This window comes from Mauremys reevesii, linkage group 10 (genome assembly GCF_016161935.1).
Source record: "Mauremys reevesii isolate NIE-2019 linkage group 10, ASM1616193v1, whole genome shotgun sequence".
NCBI classification, from domain to species: Eukaryota; Metazoa; Chordata; order Testudines; family Geoemydidae; genus Mauremys; species Mauremys reevesii.
This window is the reverse complement of record NC_052632.1, coordinates 1,933,120-1,956,076: the sequence shown is the minus strand read 5'-3', so window position 1 is coordinate 1,956,076 and position 22,957 is coordinate 1,933,120. Positions and strand designations below refer to the sequence as shown.

At 44.1% G+C, this 22,957-nt stretch overlaps 1 protein-coding gene across 8 annotated transcripts in view; it reads left to right on the top strand.

Annotated features, from left to right (window-relative positions):
• FRMD5 (FERM domain containing 5) overlaps window positions 1-22,957 on the top strand; it is a 283,709-nt gene that overhangs the window by 12,118 nt on the left and 248,634 nt on the right. Inside the window, exon 1 of one of the 8 annotated variants that reach the window (XM_039491219.1) lies at window positions 7,412-7,587. The exons of the other annotated variants lie outside the window; for them this stretch is intronic. The gene's annotated coding sequence lies outside the window, so the exon portion shown is untranslated. Of the gene's footprint in view, window positions 1-7,411; window positions 7,588-22,957 lie in introns of those variants that run through there. 8 annotated transcript variants of the gene reach the window in all.

The window sequence follows — 22,957 nt, the reverse complement described above, 5'->3', positions numbered from 1 at the left end:
TGTGGATTGGCTTCCTAGGTGCCTAGCTCTCTCATTCATTGGGTAAGGAAGTTGGGTGCCAAATTCTGGCTTTGTGGATTGCAGTGTGTTCCTGTGATTTTTCTAGGTGTCTAAGGCTTTGCAATGCCTGCGTCTCTTTGGGGATCCAGATCTGAAAAACAAAATATATAGAGGAATTGTTTCCATTTGATAAACAATATGGGGTTTTCTCCCCTGTATTTTGAATGGAGCAGAAACTGACATGGCTGTTGGACTGTTTTTAACATCTATAATCCCAGGAGACATCTTTGCTTGTGTACTCGCATCATGTCAGCACAGCTCTGGGAATAGTTTGTGATAGATCACAATGGAGACAAAATAGCAAAATCACTGTCTTCATTCATTATCCTGTGGTAACACTTAGAATGTATATTGCATCTTTCATCCAAGCATCATGGAGGTGTTTACAAACATTAATTCTTGTGATGCTTCCCAGGGATACCTGGTGTTGAGAGGTACCTCGCTACCACCTGCCCTTAGTGTGAGGAAGCCCCATCTGTGTCTGCCATGGGTCAGCTCCTCAATCCCACTGGCCACGGGCAACACATGCACTCCCCTCTTGGCCTTGCAGGATCCACTGTCACTCTGCAGGTTAGTGAAAATTTCTTGAGTGGAGAATTTCTTCTGTCTGAGGATGGGGATGGCCGCCAGCTTCCTTTCCCCCTCACTTCCACAGTCCTCTCTCACTGGAAGTGGAGAGCAGCTTCCACTCTGCTTCTGCAATGAATCTGCCTGTCGAGGCCAATCAAGGGCTGTTGTTCCAGTTGTGTGCCCAAAGGGAAGCTCTGTGTGTGCAGGAGGGGCATTGCTATGAGGATCTCTGCTCCAGTGTCTGGTGACATTTGCAACCGCATGGGACATTCAGTCTTTCCTCTTTAATGCTTATAGTCTCCCACATTTCATTGTTATGCAAAGCTTTTCAGCCATTTCATTGGGTGATATGTATGGGAGATGCTTGTTTACAAGACGATCCCGTGTTTGGTGTTTTGGAGACAGTCTGCGAAGTGTGACAAAGTGCGTCTGAAGAATAGTTACTCAGTTTTGGTCAAAAGTGAAATCAAAATCTGCATAAATATCTAGTGTTGAAAGTGTGGCTGTGCACTGAAAAGTGACACTATAAAATGGGGTTCCTTGGTTATTGTTTCTCAGTTACTCCCATATTGTGGCTGTTCATTTTTCCAAGCCAAGAGATGAATTTTCTAACTGCCAGTGATGTAAACCCTATTTGGGACTGGGGGGAATCACACCAGGTTCTCTGCTTCTTCTGCATCATCACCAGTAATGAAAATTCTGCAGGCCATTATTTTGTCCTTAATTACACTTGTGTAATCCCATTGTCCCCAACTATGTCCTCGCTGGCAACACATTGCCTGCAGTGGGTTTGCAAAGATGTAACTAGATGACACTGTATTTGAAATGTAGTAAGTGGTTCTGTAGATGCTGAATAAGAAGTACAGTAGTAGACTCCAGTTCACTCTTTCTTAACTGTGTTGTCTCTGCAGGGCTAAAAGAAGTAAAATAAAATCTTATTTTAGTCAATCAAATCAGCAGCTGGGACTGAATACAGAGAAGAAACAGAGCTATTGAGTAAAAAGGTGCCATTTTACAGAATTACGTTTCAGAATAAAACCATGCTTCAAATTGCAGCACATTCGAGCAGCTTTACCGGGCAAACCCTCTATTTTTCTGTGGGTGTGTCCATTCTGCTTCTGGGAGTGGGAAGAGTTTAGAGTACTGCATTGTCGAGTTCCCTTTGCCCTTGTGAGGGAATGTGGGAAGAACAGCTTATACTTACACAATATTAGACCGTCTACGCTGGAGTGAACTAAAAAGTAACACCTAATCCATTGTAACACGTACCTTAGCGTGTGAAGAGGCAATACACCTCTACCCCGATATAACGCGACCCGATATAACACTAATTCGGATATAATGCGGTAAAGCAGTGCTCGGGGGGGCGGTGTGTGGCTACGCACTCCGGCGGATCAAAGCAAGTTCGATATAACATGGTAAGATTTTTTGGCTCCCAAGGACAGCGTTATATTGGGGTACAGGTGTAGTTGTCTTTTCTTGTCATGGGACCTTGCGTCCTGCAGCATTCACTGCAATAAAGCAAATTAACCCTTTTCCTTTGCACCTACCAGACCCCCATAAGTTCATTTTAATTAGTTTTTAGAAATAGCACCTCTCCACCATCTCCCTTCATGGCAACTACGTTCAGCTAGTCACTTCAGCTCTCCGTTCTTGGATAGAATTCTTTGGGGCTGGGATCAGAGTGTATTCAGCAAAGGGACCCTCATCTATGGAATTTGCTTCCCTTCTCTGTTCACCTGACCTCCCGATTGGCAGCCTTGGGCACAGAATAAGGTGCTTCTGTTCAGAGAGGCTGTCGGTTTATAGGGAATGTGGTGATGAGATGAGTACTGGCAAAGGGATACTTCAGCTGCACTAGCAGCAGTGACTTGATCATCTTGTGGGAATGCTCATTTTTATTTTGATTGGGTATTTAAAATAATTTTAGACATTCAGATGCTGTGAGAACCTTTTTATAGCTTTTAGTATGATGCAAATATTCGGAGGGTGGGTGGGGGAGAGGGAGGAGAAGGGAATGGGCTATTGGAAAACACTTCCAAAGACATGAACATATTATAAGGACAAAATCTTTGAAAGTATCTTATCTAACACAGTGTTTCCCAAACTTGGGATGCCGCTTGTGTAGGGAAAGCCCTGGTGGGCATGGCCAGTTTGTTTACCTGCCGCGTCCGCAGGTCCATCGATTGCAGCTCCCACTGGCCACGGTTCACTACTCCAGGCCAATGGGGGCTGCGGGAAGTGGTGCGGGCCGAGGGACGTACTGGCCACCGCATCCAGCAGCTCCCATTGGCCTGGAGCAGTGAACTGTGGCCAGTGGGAGCTGCGATCGGCTGGACCTGCAGACACGGCAGGTAAACAAACTGACCCTGCCGCCGGGGCTTTCCCTACACAAGCGGCGGCCCAAGTTTGGGAAACACTGTTCTAACAGAACCACCTGACTGGCTTGAAGCTTGGTAGGATCATGTAGCATGTGCAAGTGAATTGAAATCTGCCTGGTAAACAGGAAGGAGGACGAGTCTGCTTAATTTTAAAATATTTTCTTTTTCTTTCTGAGTTGGGAGTACAGAATAGTTTTTTATGTCATGTCCCTACACCTCGTCCACTCCTGACTGGTTAGTATTCTCTTTCGAACAGTGCATTCTGTTGAAACCTGTTTTTCTTCCTGAGAGACTCCGTTTTCTGCATTGACTGAACTTCTCATTGGAAATTCAAGGTTGGCACATATTTTAAACTTACATATCTGGGAGGAAAGAATATAACTGCTGCACTCTTGAGCATAGAGAAATGTCTTCTGATAGTCTGGGATATTGAGGGAGGGGCATTTCTTTGCTCAGTAGCATTACAGACAAAACACTTAGGTCAGTATTTGCTAGATGCCTGTATCTTGTCAAATGCATAATGCATATGTATCAAGGAAAATTAACACAAGCTTCGTGGCTTACTGTTCTCATCAGTCCATAGAGATCCTTCCAGTTAATCTTGCATGTCAAAATTTGATCAATGCTAAAGCTTGAAATAGAAAATTTTGGCTGTGTTAGTGTCATTTACCAACGACTTTAATTATAGTGCATGTCTATTACGTCTGTCAGTTTTCCATTTTGCAGAGGGTTTATAGCTTGGCTGTTTCAAATCATATTGGTCTTAAGCTTCGCACTAAGTACTGATCCCAGCGGCAGTATCCATCTAGCTACCTATATGAAATTTTCTTTTATAAAAAAAATTATCAAAATTGATTAAGCCATTTTGTAGCTAGAGAGGTGCTTTAAAGATGGATATTGTTGATAGCTTGAGGTGATTCTTGCCACGTTACACATGCAGTTAGCCCAGGATAGACTGCATTTTGAGATTTGAAAAAAGACCCATGTCCATATACTTATGTTTGAAAAATAGCAAACAAACATGCTGAGCAGGTACTTTCCTTGAATCAATTTAATTCTCATTATCATTGCACTGTACGTCCTGCTGACTAAAATTTTTGGTGTGCAAACATCAGTGAGCTTCCTAAGGAAATGTGTAATGTGAATAGAATGTATTTGGGATCTGAAATTCAGGAGGTCCTAGAGCTACCGGGGGTTGATAAGAAATCTGAAGGAGGAAGAATGGAGTTGAGTGAGACAGGATTGTGGTGGTACAGATGGAATAAAAGTAGAACAACACAGGAAGCTGGGAAAGCACTGGAGACTTGTGTTTATACAGCTCAACAGACTGTCAGTATAAGCTGCTGTAGCTAAGAGGTTGTATTCAAGGGTTCTGTAACAGAGCTGCATGAGGACTGCAGCACATACCTTCGTATAAACTCCTATTGATGGAAGTCGGGGTTTACCCAAAGAGGGGTCTGTGTTGATGTATGATATATGCTCAGTTCCCACGTCACCCAATGGAATTCCTGTATCACTTCCCTCTAAATTCTGCATGTAACTTTCTTTTGAACACCCTTCTGCCTAAAATATTACATTGCCAGGTTTCACTCAAGGTTAAGAACGGTTTCCTGTGACTAAACTGGAGCTTTCCTTTTTCTATCCCAAATGCCTGTTGTTCCCATGAATGTTGTCTTCTCTTCCATTTAGCTTATTACTCCTCAGGTAGACAAAATGTTGCATCATTATCATTGTGGACTGAATTCAAACCAGTGACTTAGACATCAGAGGTTCTACAGCCTGTCTCCACTTTCTTGAGTCGTTATGACTACTGGTAGGTCTTTAACTCACCCTGTTGTACCTAGTTTGTGCGGACATCATCCTCCATCTGGGACTTAAACCAAACCAGGGACCTCAGGGCAGCTGCCAGTCGGAGAGAACGAAGGTTGGAATAACAGCCTTCACTCTGAATTTTTTTACTTCCTTGGCTTTAAGTTGGACCTTTCATGTTGCTTTAATGCTGTTTTGGTATTAATTGGATACTATGTCCTGCAGCTTAACAACACAGCAACACAGTGAGATTTAGTTTTAGCTATAAATAAGGTGCTAGAGCAAAATTAGAAATAAGCGAGGCCTACCTCATTAAAAATTCATTCCTAAGTGGTGTGATTTGAATGATGATGATCCATTTCCCTTCCCACCATTACTAGATGTTTCAAGTTGAGCATATAGGTGTCTGGTATTTGCAGTATTACCCTTATGGAAAAGCCTCATAGAATTAAATAAGGATGAAACTAACAGGATTTTGTAAAAACTAAATCGCATTCTATAGATCTTACTCAGTAAAACCCCTATAAAAATGAATGGTGAATGCTATACTTTCCAAAGATTTTTTTAAACCATTCCGTAGTGGGGATAATACATGAATTTTAATAGGGAATTATATCTAGAATCATTTTAAAATGCTATTGATTGGCTGAAAATTCTATAGAAAGTGTATCATTCTGGAGTCAATTCTACAGGACTTTTCCAGAAGGGATACAGTTTTGTTCCATGGCTAATAGTGATATCAGATCACTGGGTATTGATGAATCATTTTAGAACCCTGCCTCCTTGGTCGCCAGTAGAGTTAAACATCATAGGATGGTCTGGTGGGTAGGGCACTAGCCTAGGACATGAGAGATCTGGGTTCAATTCCTTGCTGTGCCATAGACTTCCTGTGTGACCTTGGGCAAGTCACTTAGCTTCTCAAATGGGCATAATGGCCCATCCCTACCTCGCAGGGGTTTTATGAGGATAACTATGTTAAAGATTGTCATGTACACTGGGGATGGGGGCTGTATGGATAGAGACTTGCCTTTCAGGGCTGGGTGAGTACAGTGAGGGGACAGTTGTAATTGTAGATAGATATTAATTCACTTGCATTAGGAAAATTTGGTTTTGTTACTTTTGAAATGTGGGACTACAGAGGAGGGTAAATCGCTTCAGCTGAGAGGCTCACAGGTGCCCTTTGAGGTGTGTAATATTTTGTGTGCATCAGCAGAGAGTGTCGCATATTTCCCCTTTGACATGTAGACATGTTCAGTAGTAAACAGTGTTGTGTCTAGAACTGGAGTCTTCAGTCAAATTGTCTGGCAGTGTAGCTGCAAGAGCGGCTCTTGTAGCTAACAAGTTTACTTGGAAGTTCTCAGAAGTACTTTCTGTACTTGGAGTAAATGCTTTAAATTTGAGGAAAATACAATCTGTTCTTGACGCATAAAAGAGAGGTTTAATCTCTGCTTGAAGTGCAAAACTCACTTCCACCTTAACCATGGATTTATGACCAGATCCTTCATAATAACCAGCTACTTCACATGACTGCCTCGGTGAGCCTGCAAGTTACGAGATCACCAGTGAGGCATGATGTCATAACCAAGGCCAATACAGAATGAAGCGAAAGACCTTTCAAGGCCAAGGAGAAGGGTTTTCCCTTTGGAAGCTTGCTGGAATTCTTATCATGGCAAAAGTGCAACCCAACGATAATTATTGTATCATTGAATAAAGAGGAAGTAGAAGAGGATTTCCCCATTACAGTGCATTAGTAACTGATAGCATTAAGCATCTCAATTAAACCTTGCACACTCACAGCATTTCAAGGGAGGAAGAATTATTATTTTATATTCTTGGAGTATAATGGGCTTTTTTAAACAATTCTTTATTGCTCGTTCATCATTTTTTTCCTAGGACTTTATTTCTGTTACAGCTCACATTAACTCTGGTTAATTAAAACTCCTGATAAATCAAAATGTGTGTATGCCCTCTTGAATTTATACAGATGCTGCATCGTAGGATAAGAACGCTGGCTGTTTGTTTCCAACCCGCGAGTGCAGTTACTAGAAAGCTGGCCAGACTGCAAAGCCACTGATGTTCTTGGAACCAAGGTTTGGTGTCCTCTCCTCTGCACTGAGCAAAGACCCCTGGCTGTCTTGCTCTTGAATGGAAGTTCTGGGGTTTTTAAGCATGTCATTGTCACAGGATCTCCTTTCTCTTGATTCTCCTCTTGCCTGTTGATCGTTGTTCTTTACTCCTGGAAAGTGGTTGTGTCCTTTGCTAGGCATGGCCTTGGGCCCAGACACAAATACGGGCGGCTTAGCAGAGTTAACCTTTGAAAGTGGTGGCTGACATAACACCTGTTAGTGAAATGCCATGACTAGGAGGTAAATTAAAGTGGGCTGCTGTTTTTGTGTTGTATAAAAGCTCCACGAGATAGGGATAAAAATAAAAAGTAGCAAATAATGGGTTCAGGTTGGCTTTGAAATGGAACTTGGAAACTAGTAAATCTGTCTGAAAGGAATGACTGTATGTTGACCCCTATAGACAGGGCTTAATTGTTTTGCTTTGTTTTGTTCCTTGGATCTCCAAGAAAAAAAAGTCAACCTTCTAAAGCAGCTGGCTGGGCCTGTGATTGCCATGGGAACAGAGGATACAACTGCCAATGTCTGATGAATGCTGCCATTGCCTAGGAGATGCCCTCCATCGAAGCTGTGGCGCTGCTCACTTCATGGGACATTGTGCTAAAACTTCCAGTCAGGAGCTTCACTTTCCACCAGTGAAAGAAGTAACTATGAGGCACCTTAACCTCCCCGTTTTATTTCAGACATAGCTTCATCCAAAGCTGTCAGGAGTCACGTAGGGATGTGGGGAATCCTCTGATGTGGTATTTGTAGAAATACCAAATAGCGGTTTTCAGTTTTGTCCAGAACTGAATGTTCGCACTGATAGCTGCAGCCTCCTGGGGCAGGAATAGGGAGGCCGGAGGGAGCAGGAGCAGGACTCGGGCACTGGGGGGAAGGGGAGGATCCCAGGCAGAATGATAGGGGTGCACAGGAAAGGGGGTGGCAGAAGCAGACTTTGGGGAATGCGGCAGAATTAAAATGCCCATCATCATGTGACAGTGGCCGTTATAGATACTCAAAATCCTGCTGTCTGTGCTTTTCCGTCCTGTTTTCTACTGATTGTGGATACCAGTATTCAGGAAAAGGTTCCTGTCCGTACTTAATAACAAATATTTGTTTATCAGGTGCCTGATGCCCAAGGTCTTCTGGGTGCCTAACACAACAGATAAAACACCTAGTGCAACAGTTACCGGGGAGGGTGCAAGATGAACATTTAAAGGCTAAAACCCAGCATCAAATCCCTTCTTCATGCCCAGCCAGTCTGAATTAAAAAGAAGCAGCTGGATCTACAGCTGTAAAGAAAAACAAGAATCTTTGAAATCCTATTTCTGAAATTAACTGCAGGAGGTGTAAGTCAGGGCAGAATTGGATCTTACCTGTTTAAGGTTAAAAGAAGTTTCTTTTATCAAAAAGAGTAAAATGAAGGAATCACTTGCTGGTTAGGATGCATGTCTGGCTCTCGGAGTTGATTGAATTGGAAATTTTTTTTCCCTATCAAATTTTGCATACCAGGGGTCAAATCCTGCTCTGTTACTCCAGTGCAACCCCAGAGAGTTTTGTCAGGGATGCACCCGTGTAACTAAAAGCAGGATTAGCTCCAATTCCATGTGACTGGGGAGGAGGACAGGGAATGACACCAAAATACTTTATATAGAAATAAATGTACCTCTCTAAGTTAAGCAAACTCATTCAAACCTGGGCTTTTGGATAGCCAAAGTGATTGTGCAATCTTTTCTGCTACTCTTTCCTCCAGGATTGGATAGGAATGGAGACTATAATGCTGTACCGAAAGGCTTCTCAGATCCAGTGCTGTACATGGTTTGATATTGTCCAGGGTAGCATCTCCTATAACAAAATCTTGAATGTGATTTGTAGAACAGTGAGGACCTTCTTGAAAATGCTGTGCTGGACCTTGATACACCTCTTTCTGTCCAGTGGATAAGACTAAAGCCTGATTAATAAGACTGATATTTCAGAGAATAGGGAGTAAAGGTAAAAAATGTACATATTTTAGCAATTCCACATAGTTGAATCAGGGAACTTAAGGATCTTTATTGTCATGCAACAGAATAGTCAGAACTTCTTTTACTGGGGCAGGGAATAACTTCATCTTAATTCATACCAAGAACAAAACAGGTGATAAGAAAATAATTTCAGATGAGAAATAATATTGTCCATTGCATGGTTCGGTCACTGCAGGTCCTTACATGCCAAGAAAACTGCGGGGCGGAGAGGGGGAAGGTCTTCAGAGGTACAAATGCCAGTTAAATGCCCACCTGCCATTTGTGCCTCTGAAAATCGCACCCTGGATAGATGGCAACACCAAGTGTGCACAGCTTAGTGGTTAGGATAGGAGCCTGGGACCCCAAGGTTCATAGGATCACTTCTCAGCTCTGTGTATCTCATTTCACTAATCTACGAAGTAGGTTTAATACACTTTTCCCTAGTAGAGGTAGGGAGAGGCATAAATCATGTTTGGAACCTCCAATGTGACTGTGCAAAGTATTTCTACTAAAGGAGAGAAGTTTCTTTAAAATCAGGACCCAACTCTGGTACCATGAGGTGTTTGGTTGTGGCGCTGGTGCTGGCCCTGATTTAGCAGACCCCTTAATGATGTGTTTAAAGTTAAGCACTTGTTGTGGTGAATTGAGTCCTTTTTGTCCCTCAAGGTTGTGGTGTGGGTTTGGTAGCCCATCACTTACAGCAAATAAGTGACCTCATGAAAGCATCCCTTTCATCAATGCCAGGAGAATTAAATCATGAACGAGACGATCTTTGCTCTTCAGCTGGATTAGATGTTACTTGAAACTATTATCCTGGCATGGCTTGGTTTTTAAAAAGCACTCTTTAAATAAGGAACTTCGATCTAGTACTAGAAAATTATAATTTATTTAATGGGCATCCATCCCCCAAATTCCAGGCCCTGTGGTGGCATTAGGAAGGTGTTCTTATCTGCTGAAATGACACAGAGACCGAGACCGTTCAGCATCTTGTGACTGCAGCTAGCAATGTATTCATCACTATGGATGCAATTCATCTCCTGGGTAGAGGCCATACCTAAGATTTATTCACCATTCAAGTCCCACTTAAGCTCTATTTTGAAGACTTAAGTGGAAGTTAAGTTAAGATTTATGGGCCTTGGTGGTGCTCTGCACAGGGTGAATGTCACTATATGGTTTCTAAACGAAAGACCATCTATGGAAATGCGGCAACCACAATAAAGTATCTAAGCGAAGTGAGACAATATATAGTGTGCTGCCTCTATTCGAGTAACAAGTGAATTAAGAATTTTTTAAAAATTGCTATTACTATTGGAATAACTAGGTTGCAACACTAAACCCATCTTGCCACAACACTGTGGTATTTCCTAACTGTCTGTCTGTGTAGGTAAGGTACTTATCTGGCCTCCTCTACCATAGTACCTAAGCACCTAACATCTTTAAATATATTTATTCTCATGTCATCCCAACAAGATATTATTCCAGTTGTACAGATGAGGAACAGAGGCACATGTGTCTCCTGAGCCACAAGCCAGCAGCCTAATGGCTAAATCATCTTCTCTCTATTGGTCATTTTCTTTTTTGTAAGTTTTGTAAGAAAATAACTTGAATCATCAACAATTCTGTTTCTTTACTAAAAAGTTAGTAACACAAAGAATTTTTGTGAATTGTGGCTGATTTCCTACTTTCTGCATCCAATTTGAAACTCAGCTTGAAATCAACTTAAATATTATACAGGATATGTACTTAATCAAAAATCCTTCTGTCATGTAAATTAGCAATTCATGTGCAATGGTGTGGGGCTGTTTCTCAGAGAGAGGCTAATTTAATGCATATTTTGTATCATGGTCAGACATCCCTTTTAACTGGCTGGCTGCAGGCATTGAGGCCCTGGGCAGGATTGTGTGTCGCTGCTACCTATACAGTTCAGTGTTGAATTTTCTGTAGTTGGCTGTGGATCCTGTTTTGAAATATGGTCACTTGGAGGTGAATATTGGTCTTTTTTTGTGTATGTTTTAGGTCTGCCTTATTGAAATGGCTTTTTTCTCTGTTTTGAGTGTTTTTTCATTAGGAAATGCAAGCAGTGATCAATATTTCTGTCTGCTTTTCTGCATGGCCTTTTTTAATGGTATTGTCTCTTTTTTCCAGATTCTGTTTGAGCGTCACATTAATACCAGTAAAACACATATTACCTTGGATTCCCTTCAGACCGTTCAGTGATAGTCCGAAGGGTCAGTTGCACACTCAAGACACTGCATGTGACTTGCGCTCGTGTTTCTGAGAACAGAACTGGATCTGTAGTGTTTAAGATATTTTGTATTCAGGTTTTCTGTTGTTGCTGCCAGGTATGCGTAAAGGATATACGTCCTGTTCTATTAGCAACTAAGTGCTGAGATTCTGAATGTCCTGGCATATCCCATTGCCAGCAAACGCAATGTTACTTTTAAGCTCAGAGGCAAAGGTCGGAAGGTTATTACTGCGTATGTTGCTGCTAGTAAAGCTGCCGTACAAATTGAGAATATCCTGCATTTCTGGGCATCCGTTGTGTACGTTATTTTAAATCCTATTTTATTACAGTTTAACTTTGCATAATTTGACCAGTGCTGTCCCTGTCTGCACTGATAGCATTTGGAAAGTTTAAATCCTGGTGGCTGTATGCTTCAGTTCTTAATGTTCTGTCACAATTAATTGTAATGGCTGGTACAGGACCCAGTCCTCACTGGCCACACATATGTCCCGATCCCAGGAAGACGGTAGGCATGCTGTAGAGGTGTTGCATCACGTGGCAGGGGATGTTCCTCCGTCCTGACTCCAGATCTCAGAGGCCTCTCTGCAGAGCCTCCTCTGCATGAGTCACATAGGCAGGGCTATTAGCGGCTGGCTGGCGTTTGAGGCAAGCTGGGCTCTGCCTGCCCATGACTTAGTAGCTATCCCTCAGCCGCACTGCTGAGCTGCCCACACAAGAGCTAATTAGTGTAGAGTAATGGGGCTTGTGATGGTGAAGCAGGGAGAGCACTACGTAACCAGAGCAGCGGATTCCGTAGAGAGGAGAGACCCAGGAGAGAGGAGCGAGGCAGAGGTCCCTCTCCCCTGGCAGGGCCTGGAGGAAGGCCCAGGAGTTTTGAATTGGCTGTGGCCAGGAGGCAGAGCTACCGGAGCAGGGTTAACCCCTGTGGTGTGGCCCTGGACTGGGGAGGGGCTCCAAGCTGGGGTCTGTAAGGACCAAGGAAGGGGAGAGGAGGCCAGCGGATGGTGGAAGGCCAGTGTTAGTGGTACTTGGGCTCCCAGCAGGGAAAAGCCGGGGCGGGTGGGTGTGAGTACGTAGATGCCTGGGGAAGAACATAAGAACGGCCGGACTGGGTCAGACCAAAGGTCCATCTAGCCCAGTGTCCTGTCTTCTGACAGTGGCCAATGCAGGTGCCCCAGAGGAAATGAACAGAACAGGTAACCATCAAGTGATCCATCCCTTGTCGCCCGTTTCCAGCTTCTGGCAAACAGAGGCTAGGGACACCATCCCTGCCCATCCTGGCTATTAGCCATTGATGGATCTATCCTCCATGAATTTATCTAGTTCTTTTTTGAACCCTGTTATAGTCTTGGCCTTCACAACATCCTCTGGCAAGGAGTTCCACAGGTTGACTGTGCGTTGTGTGAAAAAATACTTCCTTTTGTTTCTTTTAAACCTACTGCCTATTAATTTCATTTGGTGGCCCCTGGTTCTTGTGTTATGAGGAGTAAATAACACTTCCTTATTTGCTTTCTCCACACCAGTCCTGATTTTATAGACCTCTATCCTATGTCCCCTTAGTCGTCTCTTTTCCAGTCTTATTAATCTCTCCTCATACGGCAGCCATTCCATACCCCTAATAATTTTTGTTGTCCTTTTCTGAACCTTCTCCAATTCCAATATATCTTTTTGAGATGGGGCGACCACATCTACACGCAGTATTCAAGATGTGGGTGTACCATGGATTTATGTATTTTCTGCCTTATTATCTCTCCTTTTCTTAGATTCCCAGCATTCTGTTCACATTTTTGACAGCTGCTGCACATTGAGTGGATGTTTTCAGAGAACTATCCACAGTGACTCTAAGATCTCTTTCTTGAGTGGTAACAGCTAATTTAGACCCCATCATTTAATATGTATAGGTGGGATTATGTTTTCCAAAGTGCATTACTTTGCATTTGTCAACATTGAATTTCAGCTGCCATTCTGTTGCCCAGTCACCCAGTTTGAGAGATCCTTTTGTAGCTCTTTGCAGTCTGTTTGGGACTTAACTCTCTTGAGTTGAAGATTTGAGGCTAAGACCCAGGAGGGGCGACAGACCTTTTGTCTTAGAAGGGTACAGAACTCTTATGTGACTTGGCCAGAGGGCTAAACCACTGGAGACAGACCCAGTGAGAATCTGGAGAGGAGATCGGCTGGGACTGGCCATCATGGTTGAGAAAGTGGCCACCAGAGGTGGTGAACAAGGCAAAGTCTCCTGCAACCCCGTGTCCGGACGGGGGTGTGCCCTAGAGTTAAGGACATACTTTACTCATGCAGTCCCTGTCCTGGCAGTGGTCTTTTGGTGTAACCTCTCTTCCTAGCAAGAACCTGAGCGTAGAGATGAGTACAGGGGCCCCGTGCATGATGGGAGTGTGTAACCATAATCTAGCACACATGCTTTCTGCTTGTTGGGTACATGGGAGCCCATTCAGGGGGTTAGTTTTGTTGTTTTCCCTACATTGGCCAGGGTTTGACCCCAGTTGTTCTAGATGACTCTAGCAACTTGTCTGAAAATAAGATTGTTCAAGACCTAGGACAAGCCTATTTCAGCTTTTCGAGGCAAACCTGTGGTACTGTATATACTGTACTGTGTGCTGCTGATCTTGGCGTTCTGGTAGCAAAGCGGGGCTGCTGAAGTAACTGTACAAACGTTCTTCCTTACTTGTTTTTCAGAGAAAGTACGTCACCATTTGATAGCATTATCCTCCAAGGAGAGTAAGCTGCCAGTATAAAACTTGACACACAAGAGGGCCATAAGAAATCCCACGGAGAGTATGAATATTATAGCTCACTGCTGCCAATGTGTTTGTTACAGTCTCTTCTTAAGTGTCAATAGAAAAACAAAATCATCTTATTCTCAGTAACTACAGGACCTAAAGCTACGTCTACACCGCCACCCTTACAACGGCGTGGCTTTGCCGTGTAGCCGCTCTTTGTCGACGGGAGTGAGCTCTCCCATCGCCAAAATAAAACCACCCCCAATGAGGGGCGGTAGCTTCGTCGACGGGAGCGCGGCTCCCACCGACGAAGCGCTGTTGACACTGGCGCTTTTCATTGCTAAGTGTTTTGTTGTTCGGGGGGTGTTTTTTTCACACCTTTGAGTGACAAAAGTTTTAGCGATGAAAGTGCCAGTGTTGACAAAGCCAAAGAGAGACGTCTATGAATACAATTGATCCTTCTGTCACCATTACATTCAGCCTGGTCCATGTGTTCAGAGCTTTCGTTAGATGGAAGGGTGGTTCCACGGTATAATTCAGTGGTCTTGGAGTACAAAGCATGGGTCAGAGCTAGTACAGAGTAAAATGCAGAGTGTGGGGGGCGGGGGAAGGAAAGGTTTTATGCGAGGTTAACGACAGGTTCACTCAGACTAAGCCCTGCTCTACACTGGGGGGGTGGGGTTGATCTAAGTTACACAACTTCAGCTATGTGAATAATGTAGCTGAAGTCGACATACTTAGATCGATTTACCGTGGTGTCTTCACAGCGGTGAGTCGACTCCGCCTGCACCTCTCACGGCGCTGGAGTACAGGAGTCGACGGGAGAGCACTCAGGTCAATTTATCATGTCTAGACTAGACGCGATAAATCGACCCCCGCTGGATCGATTGCTGCCTGTTGATCCGGCGGGTAGTGTAGACATATCCTAAGGTAGTGTAATATATACACATTTTAAGTGCATACTACATGAACTACTGTTGTCTGGCAGTTCTCTCATGTCTGTCATCACTGCCTCTCATTTAAGCAGGCTTTCAGGGAAAAATTTCGTTGAACGCCATTGGCTGCCTATGTCTTCAGGTGAAATTGTATTGGGTGTGTATTTTTAAAACCGTTTTTTAAAAAGAAACCATTAAGTTAGTGTGGTCCTAAGGAGCACAAGGGTGGGTTGGGCTAGTAACCTTGAAAAGGTGATTTCTGTACATAGGACTGGGCCACAGGGCACTTGTGCTTCCTTTCTCAGCATTAGTTGTACGACAGTTTTCGTGCATTAGTTTTGCAGCTGTGGGATTGCTGCTCTCTCGTCATACCAATATGTATGCCAGCCTCCCCTCTCTCTTAGTTTCCTCTGTCACCCCCAGGGCAGCGAAGCAGCCTGAGGAGAGAGAGATGGTTTTGTACTTTTTTCGTCAGTGACTCAAGGTAGCGTGGTGGATTACCATGTTTATAAGTAAGCTCCTAATGCTTTTGTTCTACATGGATGAAAAATTTGCCCAAGTGTATTCCTAGGTATTTGTCCCTGAGGTATCTAAGCACCAATTCTCAATTCTGCATACACTGTCAGATAAGAAGGTTATGATTTTAAAAGGCTGCATATTTTTTAGCGCTGCTGAGAGGCGTTTGGGTTGCTCAGAAGTTACCAAAACCCATCTGGATTGGACACATTGTCATAAAAAAACCATAAATAAAGTTTATTTATAAAACATAAACATAAAGTCGTGCCACTTGCGCTGTGAGTTAAGTAAAGTAGCATATTGGTGTGTGGTTTTCTTTTCTTTTTTCTTTCTTTCTTTTCTTTGCTGCTCAGCTGAAAGCAAACGTTAAGTTCTGTGTTCTGCATCGGAATGTTCCTCCTGGGGTTTGGAAAATGCCTTCTAAGCAACAGGGGAGAGAGTCCCATTTGGATGCATTGGGATGGAATAGCCTGTGCTTTATGGTGCGTTGCAAGAGGAACCATGACTTCAAAGGCAGCCTGTGTGCAATTAGCTTAAAGGAACAGAGGAACAAATGCTTGCGCAAGGTTTCTAGAGCCCCATCTAGTGGTGACTCTTTGGAAATTCACCTGTGGAGATTGTTTAAGTGGATAGCGAAAGAAGCTGGACTGAACATGTTACTGGCTTATCTGTTACATTCAGATGGCCAAGGTCATTTATGTGCTCACTTAATATTTGGCTTTTCATATAAAATAAAATAAAAAACTTTTGTTATTGAAGGCCCATGGCTCCTGCACTAAATCATCATGTATGGATATATCTAACCTACTTTGACATCCACTTCCCATCTCCATCTCTCCCCGCCCCCCACATCTGTCTGCTTCTCTGTAACCATCTTGTGTTTTCTTCTTCAGCCCGCGTATGCCTGGACCACATTCATTAAACTAGTTCAGGAGGAGGGTGTCCAGTCCTCCTACGTCTCCCACCTTGGTACCCACTTCTGCCATGATGCCCACAAGAAATTAGCCAGCTAATAATGGCCTGGATAGAAGTGTGCGTGTGCGCCCCTTCAGGGGCAAAAAGGGTGTGTTGCTAGGGTGTAATTTAGTTGAGTTAGCTTAACATAATAGAAAAGCCCCATTAAAATGCAAGTGAGCACATCTGAGGCCATAGTAGGTCGCCATGTCGTGGCCTTTATTAATGGAGTCTTTCAGCCATGTTACAATCGTTCTGAGCTAGCACCATTGCAAATACACCCGTTTTGCCCTTCAGGATGTTTCCTTGTCTCTATCAATTGAAGCTCTTAGGAGCATGGTTTGTGTCGCACTATTTGTTTGGAGAGGGCTTCGCATGTTGTGGGTGCTGCCTGATATGCTCAGATAGCCAGTGTGCAGAGAAGTAAGTTGGGGGTTCCACAACGCTTAATGCGTTCTCTTCTAATGCAAATTATCTGAATAGCTTCCTATTCTGTGGCTCACTTTGAGTAGCACCTTGTTTTACAAATAGCCCCATTGAAAAGAGTGTGTGTGAGGACCAAATTCTGCTCCTGGTCACTCTGTGGCTCCTAATGTGTCTGAGGTGCATGGGGAAGAGAGTAAGGGGTCTTCTCCCCCTTGCGCAGCCCCCTTGGAATTCTCCCCCTTGGAATTGCAGCCTGTGCATTTGTGGTGGGGGCAGAGGATCGTTTAACCCATAGTAATTTACCTGGCATTAGGCTCCCTGTTGCTGGTGTGTGTTTGCATACGCGAGCTTCTCTGAAGGGTACAGAACTTACTAAAACTGATTTTTTTTCAGTTAGAAAATAAGTTAGCTGTGTTGTTGTTTGAGGGCTAACTCTTGTCTATCTACCACCTTTTACACTCCTATGCTAAAAATAGTGCACGATTTCCAGGCTGTAATTGCACATTCTGTATTCATATCATAAGAGCTCTTAAGGTAAATTACCTTTTGCTGTTAAGAGCTGCAAACAAGGTGTTTGGCTTTCTAAAAAGATTTTCAAATGGCCTAATCAATTCTGCATTGCTAGTAGAGCTTTGTCTACTCTACACATTAAGGTATAATTGTGTTGTGAGTAGGCATTCCCGTGCTAGCTTTAATTTAGCAAAACAATACCAGCGAAGTGCATGTGGCGTGGATCCCGGCGTGGGCTGGCAACCCGCGTGGGTACCCAGGCGCTCTGATGGGCTGGTAGATGCGTGGCTAGCCCAGGTGCCATGACCACACTACTACTGTTACCTGTGCTAGCTAGATTAAAGCATGCGACAGCCACACCTGAATGTGCGGTGTAGACCTACACTCTTATAAAAGGCAAGTCTCCTGAGTGAACTGGGTGTAAGAGCAGATCTGCCTGGGGGGAGGAGTGGGTAGGAAGGCAGTAATGCAAATCTCTGTTCTTGGCCTTGGCCCATTCTGAATTACATGTACAAAGAACCAAATGTATCAGCGTTCCAGTGGCCTCAGTTTCACTTCATCAGAATGTACCCTCCTGTTGAGGGACCCCTGGGCATAGTCTGTTAGCATCTGAGCACAGTGTAAGAGCTGCTGAGTCGCACGCTGGCACCCGGGCGCGTCCCAGTAGTACCAGAAATGAAATGGGTCCAGAACACTTGGTAAGATGTCAAAGGGGTCTCTGGGAAAAAGGTTTGGGAACCTCTGGGCTAGAGAATTGTTGCCTCAGCTGATCTCAGCAGCATGCGGGAGAGGCAGTCTCCCAGATAGCCAGGTCCCAAACCATTTAGGACTGTATAGCTCAAGACAAACCCTGAAAGCTGCACAGGAAACCAGCCAATGCCGATTGCAGACGGTGCCACCCAACTGTGATGTACCCCCAGCATGAAGCATGGTTTAGTCAGAGGGCTTCCTCCGTACTCGCTTGAGGTTTGGAATGGCCTCACGGTGTAGTCCCAGTTTTACAACATTGCATTAACCCAGGGGGCAAGGACACACGCGCCTGGCTCACAGCCTTCTCCCCAAGCACGGGGTGGGGTGGGGGAAGCAGTCCTGTGGAAGCTGCTGCCCGCTCATCCAGGAACAGCTTAGGGTCTAATATGAGCCGTGAATGGCAGGTGCAATCCCTCCCCAAAAGAGAGCTGACCCAAGCTCAAGCATCTCTTTGGGTTACTTCTCCTCCCCTGCCAGCGTTCTCTCCAGCTAACTCTCACCAAGCCCCAGTTTGAAGTTATAAACTTAGTTGCCTGAGCATGGTCAGGAGAGGTTAACATCCAGCTCTGTATCTGTCCGCATAAAGGGGGGTGCTACAGCCCATGTATCCTTGCTAGCCCTTCTAACGGCCCCAGAGGCCAAGTGGACAAGAAGTACCAACAAGACTGAGCCTTCTGGCACACTGAGTGTGTCCTTGAGGTAGGCAAACAACCAGCCACCCATGGCCATCCTCTGGGATCACTCTGGAAGGCAGAAGCACGGACGCCCTGGAGCGATTCCGACCCCTGGTGGGGACCACCGGCATGTCAGCAAAGTCTTGTGTTCTTCCTCCTGACTGGGTGTACTGCACTCTGCTCACTTCTGCTGCCAAAGCTAGTTCTTGTTCTGTATTCCAGTCAGACACCATGCAATCTAAATCTATAGAACGCCTCCCATGCCAGCCTCTTCCTTGGCCTCTGGTATTAGTTGCCAGCTGTCCCAACGGTTCATTGGCATTAGTCTTTTCCTTTCTTGTTAAGTTCTTCTGTACTTCTCTGTCTCCGTGCATCAGATTTTCCCGCTCCTGGATGATTCCTGACCCTGAGCAAATGTTTAATCCATTACAGTGGTTATTCCCGATACCAGTTTGCCTTCCAACTACGTAAATCAATTTGTCATGTTGTACAATATCCAACGCTTGCCTGAAATGCAGATAAATTATGTCTACCACTGTTTCACCATTGTAACTAATGTGATAATGTATTAAAATAAAAACAATATTATTTGACACAATTTCCCTTTTCTAAATCACAGGTGTCAGTCTTGCACTATGATGCATTTTCAATCCCGTGTCTTTTTTTAATGATAATCTCTAATATATTTTAACAGTTACAGTCAGGTTTATGTCTATGGTTTCCTTGTGTCTTTCAGACACAGGAATGCTGGGCTGTAATTCCTGCAGGCCACACGTCTCTGTAATAGTCCCAAATGCCTGATTATTTGCCCAGTGTAACTGCAGTAGCCTTGTCATATCATAATTCATGTTTTACAGAGCTGCAGTTTTCCTCATATTCATGGGGTTTTTTTAAGTGTGGTTATGGTCAGAAAAATTGCCATATACAATTGGCACCTTCTTACTTTAGAGACCAAATAAATTCTAAGGTCTAATCCAAAGTACATTGAAATCTATAGAAAGGTCTCATTGACTTGAGTGAGTTTTGGATTATGCCCTTAATATTATTTTCCTGCTTGCCTGGCAATACCACCACAGCTGTGATCTGCATTTTTTCTGGCTCAAGTTTCGCCGATAGTATTGTTAACTGAATTCCAAGTGCGGGATCATTATCCGTGATAAGGAAGCCAGTGAGAGATCCCGGCATGACTTCCAGATCCCAGGCACAGTTTGTGAGGCTGGCAGTTCAGGAAAAGAAAATCTGTTCACTGTAAACTGAACAAATTTTAGGAGGTCAGTGGGACAAAATAATATGGATCCTTCCCACATCCCAACAATACCATTTTTAGAGACTTATTTTTTGGGGTCGAATTAATTGACCCAGCCTTTAACCAGTTATCTTGAATTTACTCCAACTTCTTCCTAGGAGTTTGCCATGGGACTCCACCAGAGTAGCTGTCCAAACCTTTGTGGTAATCTGATTCGAAGCAGTAGTGCTAAGGGCCATCATTGTGTAATGATCTGTTTGTTTTTTAAATGATGATGTTAAATTAAAGGAAGGCTCTTCAAAGAGTGTGTCTACCCTGCATCTGGGAGCCAGCCTCCCAGCTGAGGTCCACAGATGAATATTAGTGGGGCTCACGCTACTAGCATGGTGAAAATAGCTGTGTAGACATTGTGACTTGGGCTCTGAAGCCTTGGGGGGTGGGGTGGGCTTTAGTGCCAGAGCTCTACCCCGAGCAGCAGTGTCTAAGCACTGGCTACACAGCTAGGTTCAGCACACTGGCGTCAGCCCTGCTAACGTAAGTCCGTGGACCTGAGCTAGGAGGCTGACTCCCAGATGCAGTGTGGCCATAGCCAAAGTGATTAACAAAAACTAATTAGGCAGGGAAGTGTTTTTCTCATTGTACAGCTGGGGTAGCTGGAGCACTGAAAAGTTAAATGAAGCAACTCGAGATCTCGCAGAGACTCCCTGGCAGTGTCAGGGATAGAACACAGGGGACCCGAGTCCCCTCCCCCTGCATCCCTAGGCATGGTTTCCCTGTGAATGCCTTGTCCCCTGCTTGCGCCTGCATGGTCTGCAGTGGCTCTACGTATTTCCTGCTGGCCGGAAGTGATTTGAAGGCACTAAAACTTGACACTTTTTCATGAAAATCTGTTTGCTGCTGTTTGCCATGGAAACAGTACCTAGTTTGCTCCATGAGCTGGTGGTAAGAGCCTCGCAGAGCCGTTTTAAGGAGTGTATGTTCTGGCCAGGCATGCAGAAGGCTGGACCCCGCGGTGCTTTCCAGAGGCTGCTGCTAGACACAGGTCAGGGTTTTGCCTTTTGCCATAGCAAAGCCTCCTGCTCTCACTCCTTCCCTCTCCTCTTACCCCCATCCCCAAAATCCAGACCAAAGCCCAGATACCACCACTTCCCATTCTGCCCTAATCTAACAAAAAAGGGATTGTTTGGGGGCCCGTTTTGCCACCGGTGCAGATTATTTCACACAACTCCAGTTAAAATAAAGGCCAAAAAATAGAAAGTAAATTTAATTGCCACATTTTGACTATAGAACCTTCAGGAGCAATCTGTCAAAGGGAAACAAGTGAACTTTGTCCTGCCCGTCTTTGCTGGTTTTAGCACTGCAGGGATGACAGCATGTGGATTACATAATCTTTGCAAAGCGAAAAAAATAGCTAAGCCCTGTTTCCATTGTTCTCTGAATAAGTTTTTGATGTAATCATCAAAATGATGGGAATTATTAGACTGACAAGAAAGCTGAAGAGCAGAAAAAAATTATGTAGAGAGTTTAATGAAAATCTCCCCCTGGAACTTTGGGAAATAGGTTAAAGGTGTTTGCCGAAGTTTATCTGCTGATTTCAACTAACTGTCGTCTCACAGCATCAGCAGGTTTGTTGTGTACTAGCAGACTCTCAATTGTCAGTTCAGGTTCCCAAATTCAAATCAAGTAGAAGGGAATTCAGCAAGACACCATGCTTGCCAGACACGCTGCGCTTCTTAAAGTGGAAGTGCAGTATGGAGAGGACTAAATGACAGGCCAGGAGTTGTGAGGGGAGAGACCTAGATGTTTTTGTGCAATTAGTGCAGTTGCTTGGGATTATAAACACAGTATTATCATTTTAATAAAGGCAGAGGGATCTCTGTATTGCTTGCTAATAACAAACATAGAGTGATGATATCAACATGAGCAAAGTGTTACGATGACAATAATTATGCTTCTAGCTGCTGTAAGTATGTGGTAATGGTCTATATTTATTTCAAAGCCAAAGCTTGAAGCCTTTCTTTCAGTTTGTTAGTATCTAGTTTGACCAACCTGGCTGGAGCAGGACTCCCACACTAATGAGTGGGCTGCTTGGTGCAAGTTGCTGTGCGATTTAAAACCTCCCTACTGGGTTTTTCCTGAAATAGTTACTGATTTGGTGCAGAAACACCAAATGCAGAAAAAAGTCAGTGCTCCCAACACCCCCCCCCCCCCGCAGTAGGAAAACGGGTATGGGTGCAGGGTTTCACGGCGGTACTTACTGTGTTCATCTCCTTCACGTGTTGAGTTGATGTGGCTGGGCTTTCTGGAGAGGTTTCCACCAGGTGGCAGCGAATCTTTAATAGACCTTACACCTGCCTGAGACTCCCATTGTCCGGAACGATACCTTAAGCCAAGTACCGTAGAGCGCTAATAAACCGCGTTTGGTTTGGGAGAGGAGAGTACAGGACTCCCAAGGCTGGAACTCGGCATGGAAGGTTGTTAACTCCCTCCCTCCTCAGACATCACTGACCTGTCCCGATCTCCATCCCACCTGCCATGGAACCTTCTGGCCCCCGAATCCCATCTAGCAGCTCCTCTGGTACCTGCTGTACAATCTCAGTGACCAAACGCATTCAAGGTGTTAAACTCTTTCACTGCCCAACATTAAAACAGTGGTTTGGGGTTTTCCCCTACCAAGACCCTGGTTTACTCCTTTTTTTGGCAAACACCCAAAAGTGTTTATTCTAAAGTTGAAAGTTTATTGATCAAACACAATTCCCCCCCCCCCGAAATTAAAACAAGCATTTATATTTAAACAGAAATTGAGAATTCTACAAAACAAACTTAATAAAAACTTATTAAAGTTTCGCTCTTTTTAGAGGCAAAATATCAGTCTCTTATTTTCGTTAGCAACCTTTCTTTGATGAAAAGAAAAGGGTTAATTTTTCTCTGCCCTGATGTGTGCAGGGTGTTTACTTCTTCTGTTTGTAACAGGCAGACCCAGAGTGTGGGAAATGCAGCCTTTTATAGATGTTCTGAGAACACGGGCAGCTGGT